This window comes from Diadema antillarum, unplaced genomic scaffold, assembly GCF_040938485.1.
Source record: "Diadema antillarum isolate AM-2024a unplaced genomic scaffold, OU_Dant_1.0 seq00000589_RagTag, whole genome shotgun sequence".
NCBI classification, from domain to species: Eukaryota; Metazoa; Echinodermata; class Echinoidea; order Diadematoida; family Diadematidae; genus Diadema; species Diadema antillarum.
The window spans coordinates 855,267-868,146 of NW_027271521.1; positions in this window are offsets into that span (position 1 = coordinate 855,267).

The following is a 12,880-nucleotide window of genomic DNA, read 5'->3' on the forward strand; positions in this document are numbered from 1 at the left end:
CGAGTTCCTTTCTTGGGGAATTTGCAAAATAAAAGAGTGCCATGTGATATGTAGGAGATTATTCACGAAGGGCAGCAGCTTGGCACGGAATGTTGCGCAAACATTTCCTCTATCGTATTTGAGGTTGTTTGGAATCAATGGCAAATGAAGTGTTATAATGCTGCTAGGCGCAACAAAGAGATTTAGTTTGATGAGTGGAACTCAATTTGAAACACAACAATATTCCTGATTGAAACCACTTGTAAGAACATACATACGCATACTGGGAATGGTTATGCTCTCGTACGGAACTCGGGAGGGTCATGTGACCCCCAAACAGAGGCATGCTGGGAGGTATAACACAAGTTTGTTTGGCGTGAGTTTTTTTTCTGATTATCACAATGTGTGTGTTAATCAGTGAAGGGCTTCAGTCTGACGTGGGCTGTAAATTTTGTTGCAGAAAAGTGCTGCATGGCCCTTTGGGTGGCCAGCTAGCTGTGGAGTGAAGGTTATAGCATGAGTGGTGGTAGGAGTAGGTGGGAGATTGCTTACAAAGTTATTGTATACCTGCGCAGCCTAAGGTGTCTCCGAAAAGCTAAAACTCTATATCCCAGCTATGGGATTGCAGCACAAAGCATGATGTGGCATGCTGTGGTCACCGGAGTTAATCTAGCAAAAAAACCTATTAAATCTACTTGTATGGCAAGTTTCTGATGCTATCGTAATCACATATTTACAATGTACTCCTAAGGATACACAAGACATGGAAACCTACAACATATTTTGAACCTGGGTAGTTGAAAGCTTAAGGGTGATCTGTTTGACAATTCACTCTTCTTCTTTTTTTTCCTCCTGTCAAATGTTAGTACCCATCTCATGTAGAGCTCAGTTCCAATGAGAATGAAATGAGAACGAGCAGATTGCATATGTTTGTCAGGAGCCCCCATGTTTTGTTTTGTTTTGTTTTGTTGGTTTTTTTTTTGTTTTTTTTGGGGGGGGAGTTTTAGGGTGAGGGAGGGAGGGGATGGAGGAGGGGAGGGGAAGGGGAAGGGAGGGATAGGGGTGGGCTGGAAGGAAGAGGGTACAAAGATATTTTTGCGGGGGGGGGGGGGAGGATTGGGAGGAGGGGGGGGGGGGGAATGGTTAGGGATGGGCTAAAAGGAAGAGGGTATGAAGAAATCCTCAGTGCTTTTGCTCGCAGTTCTGCTATATGATTAACCCCTTACCATGCTTTGATCACCGATTGGCACACAATTACTGGGGTGCTTCCTTCGCCCATGGGCACAGACGTCCAGAAACTAAATTGCCAGTGAGTAGAGATTAATTTATCCCCCTAATCCCTGTTGTGTCACCATGGCCTTCCTGTTGGACTGGGGTGCATTGCTACACCCCAGTGGGCTCTCTAACTTTACAACTAAGTTAAAGTTTGGGTGAGTTGCTGAATGCTGATGAAAAAAGCTTGCTATGTTAAGCTACGTGTGTGGGCACATAAAGGGATAAAAGAATACCCAAGAACAAATCAAGAACAATCAATGCTTTTTCTTTTCTTTTTGCCTTTGTGTTACTGTTTTACTGTTACTGTTTTGTTTTGTATTTAATTTAGGATGAAGACTTATAACTTGAGTTTGATTGAAAAATTTACTTTGGAGGCATTCTTTTCCGGCATACCGCAAAAGAAGATTACAATTTATGCGTTATTCCTGTGGATGTAGGATGTCATGTTGACAACACTGTTCCACCAAACTCTCAGTAACTCCAGTTTCGTTTAACTTTAGACCAATTTTTCTTCTCAAATTTGTGTGCTAAATTAATGATAGGTAAACCCTGTCAAAGAAAGATAGTAAAGAAAGATGTGTGTTTTACATTTGTAATAGCCACGTGATAAACAACCTGGCATCTAACTTCAGACTTTGCTAGCAATACCGGTGCTGAACCAGAATTGCAACTGAAAAAACCCCCAAACAAACAAACAAACAAACAAAACAAGAAACCCTGTTTTGTCACTTTGTGTGAATGAGAATGTAATTACTTGAGGTAGTCCATACATGATCATACATTTCTCATTACAGTTGTACTTATTCTTATTCTAAATGCACGCATTACGGCAGATTTCATATATACAATTGTATATTACTTTCCTATTTCTTACGGTGTGCATTACTTCTTAATATCGACATGACATCAAGTAAACATATTGGTGATCTTTTGCATCTTAGACACAGTCCCATTTTTATTTCCACAATTTGTCATTTAAAAAAAAAGTTTTTATAACGCTTTACTGTATTGTTTGCATGAAGGTCTTCCGTTGAGTGGCGAAGGGGATTTCAGTGTAGATATGAGTCTTGTGAGGCTTTCCCAAATTTATACCTTCCTTCTAAAGGGATGGTATAGTTTTGTTTGAGAAGGGGATTCAGGCTTTAACTTTTTGTGAGATAAGTAGAAACCACTTTGATATATGAAATATTTCAGAGCATACAATAAAAGAGGATTTAAAGTTAGTCTTGATGAAAATTAGTATTGAAATAGCCGAGATAATCTGAAAACAAAGTTGTCCTAACAAAAGGTGGGTCCCACATTTTAGACCCACTAGTTATTTGAACCACTTTGTTTTACTTTGTTTTTTGGATACTTTAACCATTTCAAAACCAATTTTCATCAAATAAACTTCTGATTCCTCCAAAGATTTTATGCTCTTTCATATTTCATAAGTGGTTTATTATTATCTTGCAAAAAGTTTAAATCTGAATCTCCATCTCAACCAGAACTATACCATCCCTTTAAAGGAATTAATATGCCTGGACTCCAAATCAAAACTGGAAACCATGCTTATTGGTCATTTTAAAAAGCATACAATCAAATAAAGTATACAAGCCAAAAAAGGTGTTTAGATACCAAATGTTATATATTTTTTAAAATTTTCTTCTTGCCACATTTTTTTTTTTAAAAATCAAAGTTGCTAACACATTTTAAATTTGTCAGTTCTCAAGTTCCCTTTCAGAAGCAGTAGGGAAAAACTGTTGGTTACAAGACAAAACAAAACAAAACAAAAATGATGAAGGTCAATTTCTGTAAGTGCATAACCTCAGTACCCCAGTACTGTTCAAAGTAATGATGTCACAGTCTGTTGTTAGAGCTTCGGTTAGAACCAGCTGCGAGCATAAACACTTGGGCCAGGTGAGGTTGTTTAGAGCCAGTATCCGTGTCAATGTTTGACTGACGTCGCACTTTGGTACTCTGTTATGAGCAGTACTACTTTTTTTGCCACAACTTGGTAGAGTGAATTGTTGTCGAGAAGAAACCAAGAAGAAAAAAAAAGAGTCGTAGGAGGGATTCTAGAGCCACATTTGTCAACATTGTGATTATGAATATCTGCAATTTATCTTTCCATAGTACATTCTGCATTGTTATTTAAATGGTACAGCTTTACCGAGTGTACTGCACTGCTTAAACCTCTGTTATTTGACATGAACATAGTAGCACTTGCAACCTCGTCATTGTTGATTATTGTGCAAGCATGACATGATAAAGCTCATATTCTGTTGTATCATATGAAACCCATTATACCAAATGGGGATATTAGAAGATTTCATTGGACAGAGAGGATATACACGTTTGTATGTGACAAAGCTGTCATTATTTCCTCTGGGCCTGTTTGCTTAGTCCATTTTGACGAGATTTTGCTATGTAATGAGAAAATCCTAGCTGTCTCGACTAAAGCGCGCTTGAAATGGGGTTCACCTGTATTAAGCCAATACTTTCTTCATGCATGTCAAATACACTGTATCGAGTTTGATGTAGGGACCATTTGAAGGTAAAAAAAAGGGGGTGGGGTTAACTGAAGAAATTCAGGTTTTACAAATAATACCACACATGTATTACTGTTTAAGTTGTTATTTTCGTATACCGATATTTTCTTGAATGAGGAGGTGACAAACATTTCCGCAAGATGTTGTTTTCGCGAACTGACATCAAGGCTATGGTAAATGCACTATTACCCTACCGCATGGCGACATTTTCGTGTGTTGTTAAATTAAACCCTCACGAAAATAACAGCTTACACAGTAAACGCCACTGAGAAATGCAAGATGATAGTATCATGTCTGCCTATGAGCTTTACATTTGTGTAAAGTCACTGGTAGTCACTGGTAGCAGATATTCCTAACCAGACTGGACTGGCTGCATATAAAGTCATACATCTCCTTGGTGTAGTACCACAAACAGAAACAAAGGCCCGAATTCACAAAGGTGGTACAATTGAAACCATGGTTTAAACCGTGGACAAAGACCATAGTTTTGTATGGGGTGCCAAATGTCGCATGGCCTATTTCATTACAAAATCAGTCATTTCGTCGATTTTGTTGACGAAATGTTTGCACTACGTCGATGAAATGATCATTTCGTCAACGAAATGACTGATTTCGTAACGAAATAGGCCATGCGACACTTGGCGCCTCATACAAGACAAGGTCTTTGTCTGTGGTTTAAACCATGGTTTCAATTGTACCACCTTCGTGAATTTGGGCCAAAATGTTTAGGCTGTATAGTGGTAATATACAAACATAGCTTTATGTGGTGCAAAGCAGTAAATTGCACTGTACATCACACTCCCAGAAAAGACTGCGGATGGCAGGCATCCTATTTTCCTAAGATCGACATTTCTCCTACATGTATCAGCAAAAACTGTACATTTATTTGGTAGCAATCTGACACGAATAATCTTGTGAAATACTGTCAACCTCACCTGAAATTGAATACAAAGGGACAAAAGAAAAATCCATCCCATTGCGTGAATTTTTTTGACTTACACAATTGAATTAGCACAAGTTTCTTACCTATTTGGAGTAGAATATTTCGATTTGGCAATGTTTTGACTCCTGTAAGGTACCATAGTGCATAAACTAGATAATGCAGGGTGACTTGCATTGTACTTGGTATGACAGGACTTGGTGAGAGGTTCCTCTGTTGCTTACTCCATCATTATCTTTGCCATGTATTCTTTAATAAAACGAAAAAGAGACCATGCATACTCACATCACGTGTTCCCTGTATCAATTTGTGTGTACCGTTGTGGAATGCCACAATTTCAACTTAACGTAATATTAACCCGTTGAGGACGAGTCCCGAGCATACTCGGGCAAGTGTCTATAGGAAATGTGTGTTGTAGCAAAATCAGCCCGTCCTCAACAGGTTAATTTTTTTTTTTTGTCATGGAACTGCAGTTTCACAACAATGCAGTGTTTCAGTCTACGGATGTGTGTAAAATCTAGAAATATAGCAGAGTCGATAAAAAAAGAGGGATTATTTACGGGGTGATGTCATGAGATAGGGAGAGGGCGGGTACAATGTATTCTTAAGTCTCGTAGCAGGCAACCTTCCTGTTTAAATGATTTGCATTATGCAAGGAAAATGTCTCATTTGCCCGTGGGTACACATGAAGAGTTTGTTTGCAAAAACCGATAAGTCCATTTTTGAAGATTTTGAAGTACGGTCTCTGTCATAAAGTACAAAATAATACCTTTTAAATGATATATTGGTCACTACATATAAAGGTACATTTGTGAAGTTATAGTCAAAAGAAGCAAAAATTTTCTTTTTATTCTCTTTATTTTTCTTGACCTTTAATTGCAAATACAGTACATCTCCATTTGGCAAATATGGACTTATCGGTTTTTGCGAACAAACTCTTCACATGCAGAACATTCACTCTGAAAAACTGGTTTGCAAAAAAAAAGAAATAAAAAATGCATTTTTTCAAACATCTGTAGTTCCAAAGAGCAGAGTTGACCCATTTGACCGAAGGCAGAAGAGGGAATATCTTCCCCATCTCATTTTCATTGGCTTTGCTTTTAAAAGGATCATGGTATAATTTTGGTCGAGATGAGGGATTCAGATTTTAACTTTTAGCGGGATTCCGGTAATTAGAAACCACTTATGAAATATATTAAAAAGCATACAATTCTTAGGGGAATTCCAAGTTTATCTGATGAAAATCGGTTTCAAAATGGCCGAGATATCAAAACACACAAAGTAAAATAAAGCGACCCTAATGATAAAAGGTGGGTCCCACCTCTTACGAGGATCGCCTTGTTTTGGATATCTCGGCCATTTCAAAACCAATTTTCAACGAACAAACTTTGAATTCCCCTTAGAATTGTATGCCGTGTCATATATATATTTCATAAGAGATTACTTGTTATCTCACAAAAAAAGTTGGGAACCTGAAGCCCCATCTCAACCAAAACTACATACCATCCCTTTACATTACAGATTATTTCCTCTTAAAATGCCAAAAGGTCTCCTGTACTTCTTCGTGACCACAACTGGTTTGCCCCAATTCAAGGGAATCCCCGTATACATTACTTTCAGAGTGCAAATTTTTGTGGTGTGGGAATGTTTGCATATTTTGCGCAGTTAGAAACTGGCATGAAGATAAATGTGTACAAATTTGTTTGCATGTTGTATTTATGTTTTGATTCAGTGGGATTGAAAACCTGCAAAATTCATCTTACCCAGCCAAGCACACAAAATTACTCATATGAAAGTATCCGCTCTCACAGTATGTACTCCTATCCACTGAGCCAATTGGAGTCTCGTAGAATTTGAATGCAAGCAAAGATTTCTGGTTTTCCAGTACGCTTGTACAATAAGTGTATCTCCCTATATCCGAATTCATTATAACGAGGTTCCACTGTACAATCAAATTACATGACGTACAGTGGACCCCCATTTTAATGAAGTCCTCGGGACTGGCAATTTTCTTTCGTTATATCAAAATTTCGTTATAACCGAACAAAATAAACAATAAAGAACAAAGAGCGGATAATTTTGCGGCCTGAATTTTTACTTCAATGCAACCGGAATTTCTTTATAACCGTGCTCGTTATAACGGGAGTGCACTGTACATTGTTGGTAGCATCTTCCTCTCTCTCAGCACTCTCACACACGCTTTCTCCCGCTTTCTCCGAAAGACTAGAAAGACACCAAGGAATTTAACAAAAAGCCACTATCTCTTCTTTGTCATCTTTCAATATCTTCACATTTATTAAATATATATAGATATGTATATAATGCATAATAACCATAATTCTTTTACGTTGGGACATTATATATGCACCTACAAATGCCAACCTGGATTGCTCTGCTACGTGCTGACAATTTGCCTACTTGTAGTTCTTCTTTCCTTAACCCCATAATATCTGCTCCGAGGGGAAAGGGGTGTCTAAAATGATGAAGAAGAAAACTGCTGCGTTGTTGAGATCTGTTGCAGCGTGTGCCCACAAAGCCATTATTTGGGCATTTTTCGTGTCGGCGCAGGAAAAATGGTTGCACTGTGATTTTTTGCTAGCAGCACACAAAATTTTGGTAACCAATGACGCCCGACACTCTGTGAGTGAATCCCGTAGATCCGATACAATCATAGCAATGGCGGCAGCTTCCTATCTTAACTGTGCTAACCAAAATATTACCGACGATGAAAAAAAAATGATAGTGACATGTTTATTCTATTACTCACACATATATCACAATATCTTGAATATCTTACATATTTACATGAATCAAATACAAAAATCATAGTACAAATCATTTTTTATATTTTTTTTTCTTTAGCATACTCTATGAGTAGGCTTCCATTATATAAAGTAAATAATGAGAAATAAAACCATCATCAGTAATATTACAATGAATATTGCAAAATGTTCCCTCATATAAGTATACAAAACAAAATCTCAATCCTGCTAGCTAGCAATGCAAATTTTGCAAGACTGTTATGCAAAAATTGACCAACAGTAATTCTATGCATAATTTTTTCTTTTTTACTTTTTTTTCTTTCTTTTTTTTCTGGAAAGAGATGGGAAGGGGGAAAATGGAAAAGAATGTTAGTACGAATTAAAGAGGTGGATCAATTTTCAAACGGCCACATAAAACTGACTTAATAATAGGCTGAGCTGCAAATGCGATCCTGTTTTCATCATATGGTGTTATTTGATGAGAACACAATCTAGAGAAGATAAGGCCAAGTGTATACACGGTGCAGTGTAGACTTTCGCTATATCAAAACTCTGTTACGACAAAGAAACTTGGCTGATATATCACTATTTTCTTTGACATCAGGGCGGCAAAAACAAAATGAATGCAATTAAATTTCAAACTTTGGGACAAACACAGCTTCTTTGTTGTGACAAGATGTTCCTAGAATGGGATTTTTATGATGCAACTATATGGATATGATAAAATGAGAAGTACAATGTATGCTACAGACATTAAACCTGTAAAGTTGCGATCAATTCTTTTTTCGCATCAGTTTGTCGTTTTTTCTTTTTTGCTTCTCAATGACAGACAGGATCGGTTTGTTTAAGCTATCATGTAACCAGGATATCCCAAATGTACCATATTTCTTTTGCTGGTGTTGGTATTTATTCATAAGCTTCAAGTGGGTGGCTGAAAAGCGAACACCTGGTCGCTTAAACCGTTATGGGAAGGAAATAGTTTGTATAAGCTACTCAGAACAGGCAGAAGTACCACAGATTTGCTGCCCGGGATCGCTTGGTTTATAAGACAATCACACACGATGTGGTGGTAACGAAAATCCCAAAGTTCCCCACATGATATCATCACCGACCATAGCTGTAAGATATGATTTAAAACTAGTAACGTCTAACAGATACACATACAAGTATAATGTACATCTGCGTGTAAATTGAGCAAAATAAAATGAAAATATTGTGTAACATAACATGTACTATAAATGCAAAGCCACAGTTTGAGAAAGAAAATATATATACCAGGTAGTTCGCTGGTCTAATATAACAATGTCAGATAGATGAATGGGCATGCGTTAATGAATAACCAGTAATTATTTCTTAATCTATCACAATCCAGCATTTAATCAACACATGAGAACATCGCAAGGAGGGTGAACACATGAGTAATAAGAGCTGCTCTTGGCGTGATAATGTTTGCAGAGTGCTGTCAAAGAGTAGAAATCAATGCAGGCAGAGTTTAGAGATTGACAGACTTAAAAACAAATGACTCGCTTGGTGGAGGGATATGACAACAAGGATGACACAAAGACTGAACTATCAATAGAGCAGACCTGAAAAAACAAAAAACAAAAACAAAATCAGAATCAAAAACCAAAAACCAAAAACCAAAAAAAGACAACTGTCATTCCTAACATCAAAGATATTCAATCCAATCCAAGACCAGCTGGGCAGGATTGGTGCAAAATTATGTCTCATGAATTCCACTTTGGATACAGTTCATCAACTGGCCAGTATACATACATGTACAATATCAACGACTTTCACCTATAAATCTACTACAGATAACAGAACGAAAGACAGACAAATAGTTCAACAGATAGACAGATAAAGAGAAAGAGAGAGAGAGAGAGAGAGGCAGATGGGGTATGTTCGAGTGCTCAGAACCGAACTGAAGCAAACTGAACCAAAGCGAACCGTACCATGCTTTGCAACATTTGGAGCGTTCGAGCGCTCCGTGGAAAAAGCGTACCTCATGAGCTATTTTTAGAGGGGGTCACACAGTTTGTAGCAACAGGGTCATTCACCTGGTGCGCTTACGCTAATTCAAGATGTCCCAAACAAAGGGAATGAACTCTTTGCATTATGACGTATGCGTGTGTACACGCATTCTTCACATACAGACTTTTGATATGGTCGTGGTACGCTTTTGGAGCACATCTGGAAGTGGTCATCTTTTGGCTCTGTACAGTTTGGTTGGCTCGCTTTCGGAAAGCGCTCGAACGCACCCATGGGGAGCTAATAAAGAAAGAGGAAAGTTTGGAAGGGCATGAGCTATCCTTTCATACAATATTATACCGGTATGCATTGCTGTCGCGGGATAGGCTCACAGGCGCAATGATGAAAACATTCCATTTTGTCACTGATTACACAAGTACAATGTAGGTATGGTACTCTGAGGTCATTTCCTTTGCGGTAATTTCAATGATAAGAGTGGTTCTTACGAAACCTCATTACAGAAGGCCCCTATTTCGCAGAGTGAGGTACGTGGAAGGAAAACGACGGGAGAAAAAGATTTCAGGATCGGACAAATGGTGGAAGATATCGAATTCTTGCTTGTACACTGTCCTGTGTTTTCCTGAGTTTATATCAATATCCACAAATTACTTCTGTGCCTCTTTTTAAAAAACATCTACACAGGGGAACCTTGTTATAGTGTGTGTGGACCTCAAAATCATAGGAATTACCTTGCTATAAGGATTTTCTTTATAACAAGGTTCAACTGTATATGCACTGTGTTCATACAAACTGTGTACTTCATGTTCAAGGACCGTCATGGATTTCTGAGTTTTCACAATTTTGCCACCTTGCATGCGTACTCGCTATCATTGATTCTGTATCCTATATGCATTCACAGGCCACACAAAATGTGCTGCCACCCAATTCCAAAACAAGCAACAATTTGCAACGCAAACATCAGTATTTCCATGCGTCGGGTTCTGAAATTCTCAAGCATGTCGTCTCATCCGCGATGACAAAGTCCCAGCACAACATATAGCTATTAAGTCACGGGTAAAGCCTTAAATTCCTGAAGTAATGAGGCGTATGCTATGAAAATTTCAGCAACTTGGATATGGAATTACTGCAATCTCAGATTGCATATACAAATAAAAAGGGGGCCAAATACACACAGACAGAAAACAATTTGTTCGTACACTGTAATCTTGGATTATGGTCCATCAAATCCAAACCATCTCATAAAAGACGACTTCCATGCCTACGCAGTGAGAAACCATCCAAACGTACCCTCTTCTACAGGCCCAAATGCAATCACAGCCGTAAACTAACAGACACCTTTTCAACCACCTTACAGCCATGGGTTGTTTTTTGATGATTAAACCTGTTAAGGACCTCACTAGGGAGAGATATACCTTTTATTACACAAAAAAAAATTCATGCTGATCTAGTCCACATAGGGTCCCCATGTAAACTCTTGTTTGATCTTGTTTGACACCCCCTTCCACTACAAAGGTGACAGTTTTGTTTAAAAAAAGAAAGAAAGAAAGAAAAACAATCAATAACTAGAGTATCAAGAGATAAAACAAATAACTCTGGAGAATTTCCCATTCTAGAACTGCTTTGAACACATAAATATTTCTCAAAGCTGACTATGAAAGCAGTCAAGTCTAGAATTTGAATGAGACACTTTCACATAAATTGTCATTTATGGGAGAGAACTACCATTGTATGCCAAGAAATTTTCTAGAAGGGATGGGGAGAGAGGCTCTAAAGAGGAGTAAATGATTTGTCAAAAGTTCAAATACCCCCATACTACTGCTCCAGCTTGGATTTTATTTTTGATGGGTTAAGCGCAAACTTTAAACAATGTCCAGCGTATCACTTTTGCCAGCAAAGGGTAATGAGATAACAATGAAACTTTTCTCTCTATAAATTGTTTCTTCTTTTTTTTTTGCCCTTTTTTGCTCTCTGCATTGTAACACTAACATTTTTTTTTTAAATCTCTTTCTGTTTCACAGCATTTGCTGACAGTACACGTCAAAACTTGTGGACAGCTGGCCATCCAGTGGCAAACTTTAACTAGAAATATGAGGTAGAGTTGATGAAAGAGAGTTATTGGTGACATACACATTACAACACTTTAGTCATGACAGTGATCGATACTTCCTACAAAAATGCTTCTGATACAATAGATCAATGTCACAAAGCTACTAATTTCTCCATATCCTCTTGTAAAATGTTTGATTTGCTTTCATGTAGTCAATATTTTTCCCCCTGCTGGTATAACAATGTATTTTTGCCCATGTGATAATGAAGGGCTTATTCTTGCACGCCCTGCAAATCTGAGAACAGCACGAGACCCATGGCAGGGGAAAAGCTACAATGATGAAACCAATGAAACAGCTGTCCAACAAGACTGGTTGTCTGGCACATGATTACTTACATGCGACTATTTCATGCATATTCCATCATTACAAAAAGAGTTCTCCTTAGCTCTTAAGAAGTCTATAAATGTTGCAGGCTACTTCATAAACCTTTCTCCTGTGACAATATATATCACTACATGTAGGATACGATATCATTGGGGCTGCATTCCAGGACACCGACTTTCTACATTGTTTCTGTACAGAATTAGTTCAGAGTTGAAGACAACCTCACATCTTTTCAAATTTCAAATTTTCAAATGTCTCACTACTAAAGTCTTGTTTTGAATGCAATCAATATACTCTCATATAAAACATTCAATTCCTCTACACTACAAGGGGGACCAAAAAAGAAGTGTATCACATTTCTTCTCCATCCAAAATGCCCTGAATCTTTTCACAAGTAGAAAATACATGTAGCTACGTCAGGACTAGCTAAAAAGTGAAGTAATATCACTTGTCTCCTCTCTGTCCTACATAAGACTTCAATTCAAAATGACGATACAATGTGATACAACAGTAGCACAACTCACAGAATGACCCAATTAACCACTAATGCTTAAAGGACAAGTTCACCTTCATAAACATAAGGATTGAGAGAATGCAACAATGATAGTAGAACACATCAGTGAAAGTTTGAGGAAAATTGGACAATCGATGCAAAAGTTATGAATTTTTAAAATTTTTGTGTTGAAACCACTGGATGAGGAGACTACTACAGCTTGTGAGTCATATGCGTACAACAGTATAAAGAAAATGTAAAAGAAAATTCCACATATTTTCACTTTTTTCGCATAATAAAAAAAGCACTTGACTTGCCTCTTTCTAAAGGCGGGGGAATAATATTACCCATAACATTTGTCGGTAACGAGTCAGGGGAATGTGTACTTCTTTCAAAAGATGGAATTTTGTGAAATTCTCTTTATATTTTCCTTATATTGTTGTACGCATGTGACATCTAAGTTATACATACACTGC